Source organism: Aquarana catesbeiana, linkage group LG10 (assembly GCF_042186555.1).
Source record: "Aquarana catesbeiana isolate 2022-GZ linkage group LG10, ASM4218655v1, whole genome shotgun sequence".
Classification (NCBI taxonomy): domain Eukaryota; kingdom Metazoa; phylum Chordata; class Amphibia; order Anura; family Ranidae; genus Aquarana; species Aquarana catesbeiana.
Genome location: NC_133333.1, coordinates 23,302,462 through 23,319,664, shown reverse-complemented (window position 1 = coordinate 23,319,664; position 17,203 = coordinate 23,302,462). Strand labels below are relative to the sequence as shown.

Sequence of the window (17,203 nt, the reverse complement as noted above, 5' to 3'; positions counted from 1 at the left end):
GCTGCGGACCATGTCGTTCTTAGTGACCCAGAGGACTCCGGACCGAATGCCTCAGCAAACCTACGCTGCATGGCCTCCCTGATCCTGCAAAGCCTGCGTAAGGATCCTCGTATTCGTGGTATCAAGGAGAAGGACCAATACTGGCTGGCAACCCTCCTTGATCCACGTTACAAGGGTAAGGTTGCGGACCTTATCTTGCCATCGCAGAGGGAGCAGAGGATGAAACATCTTCGGGAGGCCTTGCAGAAAGGTCTGTGCAACGCGTTCCCAGAGACTGGGAGGTTACAAACTCCTGTTTCTGGACAACGTGTTGCTGAGGCTTCGGTCAGTCAAAGAAGGAGCGGTGGAGAAGGTGGCCGTCTGACCGATGCGTTCAGAGAATTTTTTGGTCCGCAGCCCCAAGGTATGATCGGTTCCAGCAACCATCGCCAGCGTCTGTTTTACATGGTGCAGGAATACCTAGGGGCAAGATCTGACTTGGACACCTTTCCCACCGAAAATCCTCTGGGTTACTGGGTCTTGAGGATGGATCACTGGCCAGAGCTTGCACAGTATGCAATTGAGCTACTGGCCTGTCCTGCATCCAGCGTTCTTTCGGAACGCACATTCAGTGCTGCTGGAGGCGTGGTAACCGATCACAGGGTGCGTCTGTCCACCGACTCGGTCGATCGGCTGACCTTCATAAAAATGAATGAGTCTTGGATCACCACCAGCTACCAAGCACCTGATGCTGATGTAACCGAATAATTTTTTTTGAAATCTCAGATCCCTTCAAAGACTGCCTATGCTGATGCTGAGTGACTATCCCTGAGTAATTATCCTCTTCCTCCTCAATCATCACGCTGATAGCTTGTAAGAACATTTTTGGTTCTGGGCGCCACCACCAGTGCCTAAGGCACAATTTTTCAGCCCCTGTTTAACAGGGGCGTGTAATTACAATTTTTGATGTAATACTTTGCAGCAGGGCTCGTTCCTGCATTCCAACTAGAGTGTCTGTGAGGGGTTGCAGTGTTGTGGCACCAGCACCAGTGCCTAAGGCCCAATTTTTCTGCCCCTGTCTAACAGGGGCGTGTAATTACAATTTTTGATGCAATACTTTGCAGCAGGGCGCGTTCCAACTAGAGTGTCTGTGAGGGGTTGCAGTGTTGTGGCACCAGCACCAGTGCCTAAGGCCCAATTTTTCTGCCCCTGTCTAACAGGGGCGTGTAATTACAATTTTTGATGCAATACTTTGCAGCAGGGCTCGTTCCTGCGTTCCAACTAGAGTGTCTGTGAGGGGTTGCAGTGTTGTGGCACCAGTGCCTAAGGCCCAATTTTTCTGCTCCTGTCTAACAGGGGCGTGTAATTACAATTTTTGAAGCAATACTTTGCAGCAGGGCTCGTTCCTGCGTTCCAACTAGAGTGTCTGTGAGTGGTGGCAGTGTTGTTGCACCAGCATCAGTGCCTAAGGCCTAATTTTTCAGCTCCTGTTCAACAGGGGCATGTAATTACAATTCTTGATCTAATATTTCACAGCAGGGCCCTGTGAGGGCTTACAGTGTTGTGGCCACAGCAACACCTAAGGCCCAAATTTCTGCTGAGTATATAGGGCAGGACCCTACTTTCAAACATCTAACTTACAAACGACTCCTACTTGCAAACGGAAGGAGACAACAGGAAGTGAGATGAAATCTACCCCTAGGAAGGGAAATTCTCTCCTGTAAGAGTTAATATGGGAAAACAATTTCTCCTTTCCACTGATGCTTTCCAATCCTTGTTCCACAAAAAAACCCAAATTTTCAAAAAACATTTTTCATTGGGACAAAAAAGTGAGGTGAAATCTTCTGAAGAGGAGGAAAGACAGCAAAACAAATGTCACAGGGGTGATAACCCTTCCCTATGTTTTCCAAAAAGCTTAGAAAAGATTTTTTGGCTGGAGCTAAACACGTTAAAAATGTTCAAAATTACAAAGAGATTCTACTTAACAACAAACCTACAGTCCCTGTCTTGTTTGCACCGCCTGTATACTGCTGTTCAGAGTATATAGGGCCTGGTGGCCCCACACCTTTCCTTATTTTAATTTGGGTGCGGGGTTCCCCTTAATATCCATACTAGACCCAAAGGGCCTGGTAATGGACTGGGGGGTACCCATGCCGTTTGTCTCACTGATTTTCATCCATATTGCCATGACCCGACATGACATTAAACCCGCAAGCAGTTTTAAATGAGATTTTTTCCTTTAAAAATGACATTTGGTGCAGGGACTGTTCTAAACATGGGAAACACGCGTCACTTTACAGGCATACTATAGACACCCCCCAGGTACGATATTTAAAGGAATATTTCACTTTTTTTTTTTTTACTTTAAGCATCATTAAAATCACTGCTCCCGAAAAAACGGCCGTTTTTAAAAGTTTTTTTTGCATTGATACATGTCCCCTGGGGTAGGACCCGGGTCCCCAAACCCTTTTTAGGACAATACCATGCAAATTAGCCTTTAAAATGAGCACTTTTGATTTCGAACGTTCGAGTCCCATAGACGTCAATGGGGTTCTAACGTTCGTGCGAACTTTCGGTCCGTTCGCGGGTTCTGGTGCGAACCGAACCGGGGGGTGTTCGGCTCATCCCTAGTCAGAAGTGACTCAAGCAGACTAGAGGAATGAGGTAGCAGACAGAAATTACACTTAGTGCTCTGGACTGAGACAAGTACACACTATAGAGGATTGTGCTTTGTTCATATTTCATGTCTGAGGTTTACAACCACTTAAAATAGAAGGATCAGTCATAATGTTCATTAGTTTTGTTTTGTTTTTTGTTGTTGTTTTTATTATATTTTTATTCACTCCTAAAAACTGTTTCTTATGATAACTGCTTTAAATCTAGTCAAGCCTAGTCCTATGTTAGGAAACTTTTGTTCCCTTGTCTTCTGCCATAAATAATGGATCTCCTGGATTTTTTTAATGTCCTTTCCCTATATAGGAGCACAGCATATGGGACTAGAGCAATTTCATTTTTCTTTCATGTTTAGTTTTATTTGACCTATTATGTACTGTAACCTTCTAGGTATTGTTCTGTTGGATTGCGTACTAATAAAACCTTTTGTAAAAGAAAATAGAAAGATCAGCAACACAGAACCACTGTGAAGCTCTACTAAGCAAATAGCAGAGCTTGTATTTGCAATAGTCTGTTACAAACTATACATGATAAAAAAAAGCTTTTAAAATAGCAAAACTCATTGATAAGTAACTAACTACAATCATGTTGCTCAAAATAAAAAAGGAAATAAAATAAAAATACCATTGTTCCCTCTTTGCTGTTCCTGTTCCTTCACTCTCCGCTGTCTGCAGGACTTCAGCAATAAAGCGGTATTCATCCTAAAAACAAACATTTATTATATTGTAGCTTAGCAGTTCTTGGATGTGGTGGCTGCATTGGTCTTCTTTTTTCAGCTTTTTCCCTCTGTTTTCACCTGGTGATCCTGCCAGTAATGCACTTCCTGTCCTAGAGTGACAACACTGGCTCACTGTGCTCTATCTATGGAAGAGCAGCATTGTCACTCCATTACAGAAAGTGTGTTTGAACTGCATTCGATTATTTGTGGGATCAACATTTACTTTTTGCATATAGATAACATGTATAACAAAATGTTTTTAATAGTAAAAATGTAAATAGCACTAACGGAGTACATTTTTTTTAACTTATCAAAAAGAACTTTGTTCACTTTGATCATCCAATCATGCATGTAGCAACGGAAAATCCTCCCCTCCTCTCCTCTCCTCTCCTCTCCTCTCATCTCTCCTCCTCTCCTCTCTCCTCCTCTCCTCCCCTCCCCTCCCTTCCCTTTCCTTTCCTTTCTCTTCCCCCTTTACACTTTTGCTTCCCTTTTCCTTTCCCTCTCATTCCCTTTCCTTTCCTCTGCCTTTCCCTTTTCTTTCTCCTCTCCTTGCTTGTCCTTCTTCTCTCCTCTCCTTTCCTCTCCCCTTTTCCTTTTCCTTTTTTTCTTCCCTTTTCTAGGACACATTCAGCCTTTCTCCGTGCTCTACAGTATATGGTGGCAACTAAAAGAAAAAATATTTTTATGAAATGAAATATTTAGATATATATTACATGAAAAGGATATACAATAACATAAAAAACCTTCTAAATGAAAAATAAATAAAGGAATACTGACCTCACACTATTATAGTTTGCTTTTAATATCAATCTTGACTTACAACAGGAAGTTTCTCACTTCAGGAAATACCAGAAAGCCTTAACTTCTGCAAATCGCACGATCTGTACTTATGTGTCTCATGTAATTCCAGTCCGTACTTCTCATTTCTGAAACCAAACATCCACAGGAGAAGACGAGCCGAGCAAGTAAGTAATTCATATAAAATGGTAAACTGACAAAACTATAGAATGACAACACAATCAGAATGTTATTACCATATTGTCCTATTTTCCGTTTTGTCTTTGTCATATGTTCAATACTCTTGCTTTTTTATGTTATTTAGTACAAGCTGCTGATATTTAAAAAAATGTGATCATCCACAGCAAAGACCAGAAATAAAAAGGAGAGTTTTCTTTATTTATTATTACTGTATGTGGGTAATTAATGAAAGCACAACCCTCCTAAATAGTGTTATCTCAATAATGGCTTGGCATTGATGCATTGAAACTGAACTCCAGGCAAACAGCTATATATATATATATATATATATATATATATATATCTCACTATAAAAAAAGTCCTACCTAAAATGTGTTTTTTTCTTTTTTGTTTACTCAGTCCTGAGATTCGCACAGCTCTGCCATACAGCACAGCCTTCTCTGGCAGGGCAGAAAACCTGATGTTTCTCTGCTACAATTAAAGCTGATCTCAGCTAAAGATTTACCTTTGCAGTGAATTCCCCTCCCCAATACAAAGGGTAATTACTTGGAGGATGATGAAGGTAATATACTTACTTTATTCCTCTCTCTCTTAGGTTTCCTCCTCTTTGTATGATCAGTCCCTCCAAACCTCCATTCGCAGCTCTCTGACTTCTTAAACAATTCATTACTACATAGGAAATGTAGCGAGAAATGCAGATTTTTTTTTTTTTTTGCCTCTGCATACATTTTTACATTTTAGTTGGTGAACCCTCCTCTAATTCCCCCATCCTGATTAACTGATACTTAACTCCAGCAATCCAATACCAGACCCAATTCTGTATCTTGGCCTAAGTCAACAAGGCCCAGGCCTAGGGCGGCACCCTGCAGGGGGGCAGCAAAAAAGCGCACCCCCTGCCAAAAAAAAAAAAAAACAGCCTCCTCCTGGCTCACTCACAAAAAAAGTCCAGCTTAAGCTACAGTTTTAGTGTAGCACCAGTCTTAGGGGCGGACTGGGCTGGGGGGGCTGATTATTTCACTTATGTGTATAATGACTAGGGACTTCCTAGTCATTATACAAATACGTGAAATAATCCTATGATTACTAATCAATGGTAGCAACATACAAGTCCAAATATCGTATTTATAAATTTATCATTTTCCTTCCATTTCACAATTATGTGCCACTTTGTGTTGGTCTATCACATAAAATCCCAATAAAGTAGATTTACATTTTTGGTTGTAACATGACAAGATGTAGAACATTTCAAGGGGTATGAATACTTTTTCAAGGCACTGTGTGTGTATATATATATATATATATATATATATATATATATATATATATATATATGCTATAAAAGATGTATTTGCTAACAGGATGGGTCTTAAACAGGAAGGGGTGTGGCCTTGGCAGGAAGGGGTGTGTCATATTTAAATTAGGGGTGCAGGAGTTTATTCAGGTCTAGGGTAGCACAAAACCTAAATACACCACTGACCAGACCTTTCTCTACCTCAGCCGATACAAAGCATCCAGTGCTGCCGGGAATAGGCGAGCATGTGACCTCCACCTGTGACAATGCTCGGGCCTTGAGGCCAATCCTTACTCCCCAATACTTAACTGCCAAAAAATATTTTTTATATTTTATTTCTCAGCCTTGACCATAAAAAGACAACACAAAACCCCTACCAATTCCATGTAAACACAGTGCCATGGAGTATAAATGACTTTATTGTATCTCGGATATTTATTTGTTTTAAAGGTCTGGCATTAAAAACAAACTCTTGGATAGAATCCTAAAGTTCAGCTGTTATACACTGGGATCAGGCAGATTTGTTATTGCTAAAAAGACATGCAATGTCTCTTCTGCAGTTAAATATGCCTACAGTAGCTGCTTAATTGTACAGCGGCAGACTAGATCTCTGTGTGCCTGAATGACGCCCCCTACACATGCACCGGAGTGACGTCATCCCACGTCAGCCAATGAAGAGGGCTTTCCTGCCCACTTTTATTTAAAAGAAAGTCAAAGTTCACACAGGTTTGTCTTTCCACGTAGGGTGTTCTCACCATCAATGCAATAAACATAACATTCAGCCTCCTGGCTCTCTTGCGATAGCTTTACTGCTCTGTTTAGTACCACAGTGGTCCTCCTGACCATCAAACACATCCCAGTGTATGTGCGCAGATGCTGTACTTTTAGCTCTGTGACTTTCCTCGCAGCTCCCTAGCTGCTCTGTCCCTCCTGGACTCTCTTTCAGGCTCAGACCTTGGTCTGTCCCAACCTGGACAGTATGGTGCATAGCAGCACCTCTCATGGCTCCCTTCACACACTGACCTCCCTCGGGTGGGTGGGGGTTCTCACCTCTAACTCTCGTTCTAACATAAACCCAGCACACACACCTGAGCCATTAATGTGCTTGCTACCCAGAACGCCTGGTGTAAACCACCATTTGACACAGTGGCACGGGGTCACGCTGCTACAAGACCCTCATGATTTTTGTTTTTTATCCCAAATTAAAGTGTACCATGTATACTATTTTACAGTTGCACCTGTGATTGAACGTTGTCACTCACTGACCAGCACAGGATGAGCATCACAAAGAAGGTTCTGCTTCTTACCCTATTTCAAGGTAAACTAGAGTCATATTTTGAGGAAACTTAATAACTATAAACTATAACAAAGATTAACACATATTTTCACGTCTTCATCCAGGACTTGTGTGTCAGAGGTGGGAGTTCCCTACTGAAATTGTTGGATTGGTTGGATCCTGTGTGGAGATTCCCTGTAAGTTCTACCCTCGTGAGAGATCTATGACATCCAGTACTGTTTGGTATTCATATAGTTTATTAGGATATCCTCAGATTTTTAACAGTCGAAAAAGTTCTTCAGCATCAAGGGATTACAGAGACAGAACCTCGCTAGTACCTGGGAAAAATAGCTGTTCACTGAGGATAGACCCTGTGAGAAGAGATGATGGTGAGAAATCCTATTTTCCAGGAATAGCAGAAGATAAGGACACTAATGCCTGGAAACAACAAGATGAAATGACTCTAGGGCTTCGTGTCACAGGTAAACATTTCCTTATGGTGGCAGTGGGCAGGCTGCCTATGGCAGCACAGTTTAGCGTATGGTATTGTAGGTTGCCATATGTTATATTGATTTTTATATATGTAAGCTCTTTGGATTTGAGCACATTCTTTCATTTCTATTGTTAGATGTGTTGGAACCTTTGTTAGAACTTTATTGCAGTTTCTGTAGCCACTGAAGTGGTCAAAACTCTAGAATGGGGGCACAAACAGTAATTAATACAGGTGTACTGGAATTAGGCATCACCCCAGTACTGTTTTTAGAGCCCGCAGTTGGCTCTCTTGTAATAGCAATCAGAGCAGCTAACTAGCTGCTAGATTGCTATTGCAAGCAGAAGGAGGGGACGTCCCCTGCACTCTCGCCCCCTTCCTTCTTGCCCAGGCTCTCCCATTACACTGGGAGACCCAAGCTACCAGCTCGTGCATCCGCTGCTAGTCAGACACCCGAAAAAAGCTGGGATCGGCTTCAATTGGGTCTCTGCTATGGTAACCCCAAAGCGATGACCTGAAATCACTTCCGGTTTCCTTGGATGTCAGCGGAGCCATTTTCAATAAATCAGAAGTGTTCAAAAACACTGATCTTGGTGCAGAGCGATCAAGTCCATAAAGAGTACCTATCACATGCCTATTGCTGTCACAAGGATGTTTACATTTACATGTGACAGCAATAAAAGTGATAAAAAAATTTTTAAAGCAACAGTTGACACATTTTAATAAAAATAAAATGTAAAAATGCAAATTAAATTAATTAATTAATATAAAGAAAAAAAATAAAAGTGCCCCCCCCTGGGTTTTGCGTGCAAAGGTGAATGCATGCATCGGTCCTGCACACACACAAATAGGGATCATGTCACACAAGGGAAGTATCACCATGAACGTCAGATCATGGGCACTAATTCTAGTACTAGAACTCCTCTGTAAATTTTAAAGCATTGTCTGTGGGTAGTAAAATTTACGTCCTTTGTCACTCCAGCATGGGCTTGCAAAATTTTAAAGAGTGATATGTTTGGTATCAGCGTAACATCATCTTTTTAAATTTCACAAAAAAATTGGGTCATGTATTGTGTTTTTTTGCATTAAAATATAAAAAAGTGTTTTTTTTCCCCGAAAAATTGCGTATTCAAAAACGCTGCGCAAATACTGTGTAACATAGAAAATTGCAAAACCCACCATTTTATTCTCTAGGTCCTCTGCTTTAAAAATATATAATGTTTGGGGGTTCTAAGCAAAAAAACCCTGATTGTTACATGTAAACAAAAAGTGCCAGAAAAAGCACGGTCTTCAAGTAGTTATTGTACTTTAATGAATCCTCCATATAAAACGCTTGCACAGTTGTTCTATCCCTAGACATTTCCCAGTGATTATGTGTTACATGGGGAGTGCTGTCAAGCAAGGAAACATAAAAATTTGTAATAGATTTAGTTCATAAATCTCTAACGCTAGTCTGTGGTTTTCAGCCATGTGACTATAATTTTCTTACTTCAACTAAAAATAACTTATACCTTTTTGAAAATAAGGATACTCATCTTGGTGTGTTAGCTTTGTGAATTGAACCTAACATAAGCAAAAGCAATTAAGATTATATTATGGAGGGCCGAAAAAAGACTTGGAGGGGCAGTATAACCAGGACTCTGTAAGTAAAGCCTCGTACACACAATCAGATTTTCGGCAGGGAATTGTGTGATGACAGACTGTTTGCCTAAAATCCGACCATTAGTACGCTCCTTCAGACAATTTTTGTCCAACTTTCGGCCAACAAATGTTGGAGGGCATGCTTGGAATCTGTAAGTAAAGCCTCGTACACACGATCGGATTTTCGGTAGGGAATTGTGTGATAAAAGACCGTTTGCCTAAAATCCGACCATTACTACCCTCCTTCAGACAATTGTTGTACAACTTTAGCCAACAAATGTTGGATGGCAGGCCAGAAAATTTTCCGAGGACAATGGTCTGTTGTCAGATTTTCGTATCGTGTGTACACAAGTCCGTCACACCAAAGTCCAAAGTACAAACACGCATGCTCGGAATCAATGCTCACCAAACACGACATTAGCAGGAGGTGCCCGAAGGGTGGCGCTCAAGAGCTGAAATTCCACGTAGTACGTCACTACATTCGTGTTTGTTGGCCGACAATTTTGTGCCATTAGTATGCAAGACAAGTTCCCGTCACATGCCCTTCTGACAAAAGTCTGACGCTCTGTTGGCCAACCATCCGATCATGTGTACGAGGCTTAAGTGGGAAAGTCTGAAGTTCCAACTTTTTTGCAGGTTACTTTCTTTTACTTTGAAGAATCTGAACTGAAAGCTTTAACCTCACTTAATGAACTTAACCTTTAACATTTTTCAGATACTCCAAACAGACCAGGACTTATTGGAAATGGTGAAATGGTTGAAGGACGTCCTAAAAATGTTTCATGCTCTGTAGTGCACACATGTGGCTCCAATCCACCTACTCTAAGGTTGAACAAAGCTGGCCAAACTGAGAGACGATCTGTAGATCTATCTGGAGGAAACTGGAGAGAAATAATTACAATTAGATATATTCCTTCACATGAAGATGGCAAAACAGAAATTCAGTGCACAGCAACTTATCATAATGGGAAAATGTCACAAATGGCAGAACCACTAATAATCAGATGTATGTATTACAGGCAATTACAATTTAGCAGAAATTTCCCAGTTATTGAACCCCATGCCTTTGAGCCCCATACATTCAGCAAGGAAAACACCAAAGCAGATTTTAAAGGGTTACTTAGGGGCACTGGTCAAGTAATCGCTGTCATTTACAACAAATATGTACCTAGAAGATTTGACAGCAGAGAAAGTTTAGTGAATTTTAGATTCTCTTCTTTATAAATATAGCACTTAGTGTTTTGGATTCAGGGTTAGGTTCTAATTTGGATAAAATAAGGGGAGTCACTACAGCCGCAAAACAAACAATAGCCAAAGCTTGGAAATCCCCGTCCTTAATAATTGCTGAAACTAAAAATAGAGTCAATCAAGCAATGATCCATGCCAAAACAGAGGCTATAACTCAAGATAAAATATCCAACATTAAGTATATATGGAATCCCCGGGTGACTCACTTTTTGCCTTCCAATTTTGATGCTTCCCTACTAAGACCTTGGTCATCTCGCTTTATACTTCCATTCTCTGCATTCATGGTATGTGTTTATTACCAAGTACTACCCCGGGGACCCCGACTACCTCTCATTTCTTTCTTCCCTATCTATTTTTTCTCCTACCTAAGATTACTTTTTCTTTTATCTTCTTTCTTCTACTTTTTCCCCCTATTCTCTCCTCTTTCAATTTACTCTTTATATAGTTCTGGTAGCAGAACTTTTATTTCCTTGGTTATCATTATACCAATTGTACATAGTTCCTATATGTAGTATAAGATTTTAGATTCTATAATAAATTATTTCTTTTTTTTTTTTTTAATTTAAAAACTATACTTATAATTATAATTAATAATATAATAATTAAAGGAGTTGTAAAGGTACATGTTTTTTCACCTCAATGCATTCTATGCATTAGGGTGAAAAAACATCTGACAATTAGCGGCCCCCCAGCCCCCCCCCCCCGTTTACATACCTGAGCCCTCGAAAGTCACGCGTCATGAAAGCGCTGGCTTCTCAACCGGGCTTCTCGGCTCATTCATTGGATGATTGATAGCAGCACAGCCATTGGCTCCCGCTGCTGTCAATCAAATCAATGACGTGGCCGCTGGGGGGCGGGGCCGAGTGATACAGTCGGCGGCTATAGCTGCCGACTGTATCACTGTATCACGGGAGCGCGCCCGCAAGCTAACCCCCTTGGGAGAGCGCTTCCCAGAAGGTAGGTCAGCTGATGCGGGGAGGAGCCGAGAGAGCCGCCAAGGGACCCCAGAAGACCAGGATCAGGGCCACTCTGTGCAAAACGAGCTGCACAGTGGAGGTAAGTATAATATGTTATTTTTTACAACCTTTACAACCCCTTTAAGACCTTTTTTTTTTTTTTTTTATCTGAGGTCTTCTTATATTAACCTGGGCTAAGTTGGTTTTATCGTTTCTTATACAATGTATGACGTAATCTTTTGAGTAGTTAGATCCATGCTAAAATTGGTTTAGTTAAACTACTTTTCGTTTATGTTGGAACTACAACAAATACTATTACCATATATGTGATCTTTCCTTCTGCTGCCACCATATGTATTTATGTATACTAGTTGTTAAAATTCAATAAACAAATTTGACAAGAGAAAAAAAAATAGGGGAGTCAAATTTAAGAACAAAGGTTAATGTTAGGATCAGATTAAAAATTATGTTTTAAGATTGAGTTAAGAGACTTGATTTGCTTGAGGTAAAGGTTAAGAATTAAAGTACACGTGTGCCCAGCCTATGGACGATAAAATATTTACATATTCTTAACAAGCAGTAAAGGAGCTTTAAAAGAAGCCACCCCTGACCTCTGTAGCTGAGGGTGATATAAATCCATTCATTCTCTAAGATCCTCAAAGGTGACAATAAAGACTCTAAATTCAGGTTCAGTCCGTTTCTAATACCAGCTTAGAAACACATACTGTGTGTGTATATTAGAGGACAGGCAGCCCTCTATATAGTTTATTGTGCATAGTCTGGACACGGGATCATTAGGGTTGTTAATAGTTACACTTTAGGGTTGGATTGACCACTTGCCCTCCGGAAGGTTTACCCCCCCTGCGATACGGCACTGCGTTGTTTTAACTGACAATTGCGCAGTCGTGCAACGCTGTACCCAAAAGTAAAATTATGACCTTTTTTCCCACAAATAGAGCTTTTTTTGGTAGTATTTGATCACCTCTGCGGTTTTTATTTTTTGCACTATAAACAAAAAAATTTTTTTTTTACTTTCTGCTATAAAAAATATCCAATAAAAAAACTTAAAAAAATTAATTTAGGCCAAAAATGTATTCTACTACATGTTTTTGGTAAACAAATCCCAATAACCATATATTGACTGGTTTGCTCAAAAAGTTATATCTTCTACAAACTATGGGATTTTTTAATGAAATTTTTGTTAATTTTTATTTTTTTACTAGCAATGGTGGAGATCAGTTACTTATAGCGTGACCGCGACATTGCAGAGGACAAATCAGACACTAAATGACACTTTTGTATCTTTTGTGGGGAGCAGTGATCAGTGCTAAACAGTATGCACTGTCACTGTACTAATGACACTGGCAGGAAAGGGGTTAACGTCAGGGGTGATTAAAGGGTTAAATGTGTCCCTAGGGATTGCTTACTAACTGTGTGGGGGATGTGTTTTAACTGTGGGAAGAAAGAGATCCATGTTGCTGCTTAGCAGAAACACAAGTTCTCTATTTTCCCCACTAACAGAACGGCGATCTGCCTCTGTCTGTAATGATCGGCGGGACCTGGCAGACATAGGGTCCACCGGACCTGCTGATTGGCTCCCGCTGTATCCAATCACAGTGGGGGTGGGTCAGCGGCGGCGTGTGTGCCCCAAACCCAAAAGTGCAGAATCACGTACCTGTACATGATTCTGCGCAGAGAGGCCATCTTAGGCATATGTCCTATATACGGTCGGCAAGCGGTTAAAGCAGGGGTCCCCAAACAAAATTCAGCCCTTTGCTTGCCTTTATCTGGCCCTATTCCTCCCAATGATGTTGCACTATTCTTCTCACCAACACCAAAGAAGGGCACTACTCCTTCCACTGATACCAATGATGGTGTACTATTCCTCCCACTAATACCAATGTGGCCATGTTTATTCTCACTGATGCTGGGCGCGGGACGTTTTCTTCCCCCACTGGCCACATTCCGGTCCCCCTAATATCTGAAGGACACTAAACTAGCCCTTTGAAAAGTTTGGAGACCCTTGGATTAAAGGATACGTTTTGGAGGTGGCTAAGGTCGTGTAAGGATCAAGTTAGGACATCAATTTTAAGAGGGTGCCAGACTGGCCTTCTTGCAAAAAATTACAAAATGTGTGAATTTGGGAACTTTATGGAGTGTTGCCGGACAATTTTCTTTGTATGTGTTGATAGTTCAGAGTAAAGATGAGCTCCGGTGCAGCTGGTCTGATGAGGTGATAATCAATTGAGAGCAATGGAAAAACTTCACTAGTTAAGTTTTAGAGATCATTCATTAGGGTCATTAGTCTATTATTAGGGCCAAATTAAAGGTTAAATCTTGATGTCAGGTTAAAGTAAAGGTATTAAGGTCAGTTTAAGGGTTATATTTCAAGGCTAGTCTAAGGGTTCAATATTAGGTTAAAAGGATAAGTATTAGGGGCTAATTTAGGATAGAGCTACAAGTTTAGGTTTTGTGAAAGAAAGTTTTTGTCTGAGGGGTGGCCTAATGGTTCAGTTATGGTCAGAGGTTGAAGGGAGTATGAAGATATTTTAAATTTAGGTTTGTTTTGGCTGCAAAAACAAGACCAGTGTGCTGCTGTTTCTCCTCCCCCAGCTCTCTGAGCTCCTTATGCATCCGAGAACAGAGGGTATGTGATCACTTATAAAAAAGGGGGAAAAAAGGTATTTAGAATGTTTTTTACATGTATACACAAATGTTTTGCCTTTCATTTCTGTTTTTAGGTGGTTACAAAGGCTCGAGGTATTTTTACCTTCATACATAAAATGCATGATGGTAAACAACCTTCTGCGTGCAGCAGCCCCCCAACACTTACCCGAGCCCCATCTCCATCTAGCAATGTGCACAAGAGCAATGGCTCTCCCTGGTCTCTTTCCCCTCATTGGCTGACACTGGTGTCAATCACAGCCAGTGAGCCAATGAGGAGAGAGTGGGGGCAGGGCCAAGACACGTTTCATGTGTGAATGGACACACAGAGCAGCAGCTCGTGAGCTCCCATAACAAGCTGCTTGCTATGGGGGCACCCGGCAAGAGGAAGGAGCCTGGAGCATCGACGGTGGACCCGAGAAGAGGAGAATTGGGGGTGCTCTGTGCGGGTAAGTATAACATGTTTGCTATTTTAATGAGGAAAAAAACTAAGCCTTAGAATCGTGAATGTAATGTTTTACAATGTGAGGGTTCTTATATACTTTCCCATCCCGGATATCGTCAAATGACATCCGCAGGAGGGATCTCCCATCCTGGGTGGGCGTCATATGATGTCCTCGGCTTTCCAGCCATCTAGGGGGCGCGTGTGCGCCGCCGCGTCACTCTGGGGCCGATACGCGTGCCCGGCGGCCGCGATGTGCACCGGGCACCCAGGATTGCCCGATAACAGAGCAGGACTGTGGATCTTTGTGTGTAAACACACAGATCTACGTCCCGTCAGGTGAGAGGAGACCGATGGTGTGTTCCCAGTACAGAAGAACACCGATCGGTCTCCACCCCTTGTGAGTCCCCTCCCCCTACAGTTAGAATCACTCCCTAGGAAACACAGTTAACCCCTTGATCGCCCCCTAGTGTTAACCCCTTCCCTGCCAGTGACATTTATACAGTAATCAGTGCATTTTTATAGCTCTGATCGCTGTCAAAAGTGTACGATCTGTCTGCCGCAATGTAGCAGTCACAATAAAAATCGCAGATCGCCACCATTACTAGTAAAAAAAAAAAAATTATAAAAATGCCATTACTCTATCCCCTATTTTGTAGATGCTATAACTTTTGCGCAAACCAATCAATATACGCTTATTGAGATTTTTTTTACCAAAAATATGTAGAAGAATACATATTGGCCTAAATTGATGAAAAAATTAGGATATTTATTATAGCAAAAAGTAAAAAATATTGTGTTTTTTTCAAACTTGTCCCTCTTCTTTTGTTTATAGCGCAAGGAATAAAAACCGCAGAGGTGATCAAATACCGCCAAAAGAAAGCTCTATTTGTGGGGAAAAAATGATTAAAAAACATTTGGGTACAGTGTTGCATGACGGCGCAATTGTCATTCAAAGTGTTACAGCGCTGAAAACTGAAAATTGGCCTGGGCAGGAAGGGGATGAAAATGCCCGGTATTGAAGTGGTTAAGGAGCTAAAGAGGTCAAAGGGTGTGTGAGGTTCTTTTATTTTTAGGCTATGTTTCCACTATTGCATCCTCAAAGTCGTGTGATTTACACTGCGACTTTGCTATGCGATTTGTGTTGCGATGTCATGTGACTGGTGAAAGCCACGTGATAAGTCGCACCGAAGTAGGAACAAAGTAGTGCAAAAACCTTTTATGGAGTCGCTGCGACTTGCGTCGCACCAATTAGAACGGGGACCATTGAAATACATGGGTTTTGACTTGTGATGCGACTTGACATGTGTCAAGTCGCACAACAACTCGCAGTAGTGGAAGCAGAGCCTTACACTTGTTTTTGGCTGCAAAATACCTGCACTGTGATCCACCTGGTGTTCTCAGCTCTGAAAAACAAGGTAACTTTGTTAAGGAACTAAAGAAAAGTAAAAGGGATATCTCAACTTTGAGTCGACAGTGGTGACTCCCGACTTCTTATTTCATTGTTTTAATAACTGTAGTAATAAAATTTGCTCCTTACTAAACTGTGATTTTAATGTCCTCTCAGCACTTTTGGTGTAGTTTTAGTTGTAGAGGAACAATCATTCGGGCTTCTAACAACAGAAGTAGTAGGGTACACCTGGAAATTGTGTAGAGGATATTTTACTACTGAAAGTCCTGAGAGATTTAGGAAGTCAGCATGTCATGCATCTCACCAACAAGCAGGAAAAAATAAAAGTCTACAGTGGAATTGTCTTTTAAGCAAAAAATATTCTTTTCTTCACCAGATGCACCAAAAGATGTGACGGTCAGCTTACCCAAAAACGAAGAATTTTTGGAGGGTGGTGATGTGACTTTAACATGTTCCAGCAGATCTAACCCTCCTCCACATAGATATGAATGGTACCGTGGGAATAACAAAATTAATTTAAGACCTGAAGTTCAGAGACTCATAGTACAGAATGTCAACAGAGACACGGAACCCTTTTCTTGTGTTGCAATAAATACTGTTGGGAGAGGAGAATCACCACTGACACCGATACCTGTGCAATGTACGTATATCATAACTCTGCAGTAATAGGTGACCTAAGGGTTAAATTAAGGGTCAGATTAAGATTAAAGGTTATATATTGTGTAAAGTCCCTTTATATTTTTTGTCTCCAAATCTCCTTCATTAAGAACCACCTGGAGCCAAGTTCTCAGCTCTAAAAAATAAGGTAACTTTTTTTAAGAATCTAAAGAAAAGCAAAAATGATATCTCATCTTTGGGTCAGCAATAGTGACTCCCTGACTTCTTATTCCATTGTTTCAAAGACTTCGGTAATGACATTTCCTCCTCAGTAAATGGTGTCATCATTTGTTTTTTAATGTATTTTTACTTTTAGAGGAGCCATTGTTTGGCTTTTAAATGACAGCAATAGTTGGGTACACCAGTAAACTGTGAATATTTCATTATTTAAAGGGACACTGTCATGAAAGGATCATGCAGGTTGCCAATGATGAACTCCTAGTTCCTGTCAAATGAACGCTTTGGCTTCAATGCCATCTGAGTAGCTAACCCGGAACAAGCACAAAAACAATGAGTTCTGACACTTTTCTGAAACTGATTTAAATCATGCTTGTTCTGGGTCTGTGATTCAGAAGTACTTAAAGTGGATGTAAACCCCATTCATGAAATGTGACCTGGGCACATCTATCTGTAGTGTTTACTTATCTCTCTCCAAAGCCCCGAGTCTCGTGTCTTTCTGCTGCTCGGTTCTATAACTTCTGACAAGCTCTCCGACAACCGAGATAAAACCAGGCTGAAATTTGTGTCGGGGAGGGTGCATAGAAATAGATTAGCAG

At 41.0% G+C, this 17,203-nt stretch overlaps 1 protein-coding gene across 2 annotated transcripts in view; it reads left to right on the top strand.

The window, feature by feature from the left end:
* LOC141110452 (B-cell receptor CD22-like) overlaps positions 1-17,203 on the top strand; it is a 112,026-nt gene that overhangs the window by 74,217 nt on the left and 20,606 nt on the right. The gene's annotated exons all lie outside the window — the stretch shown is intronic.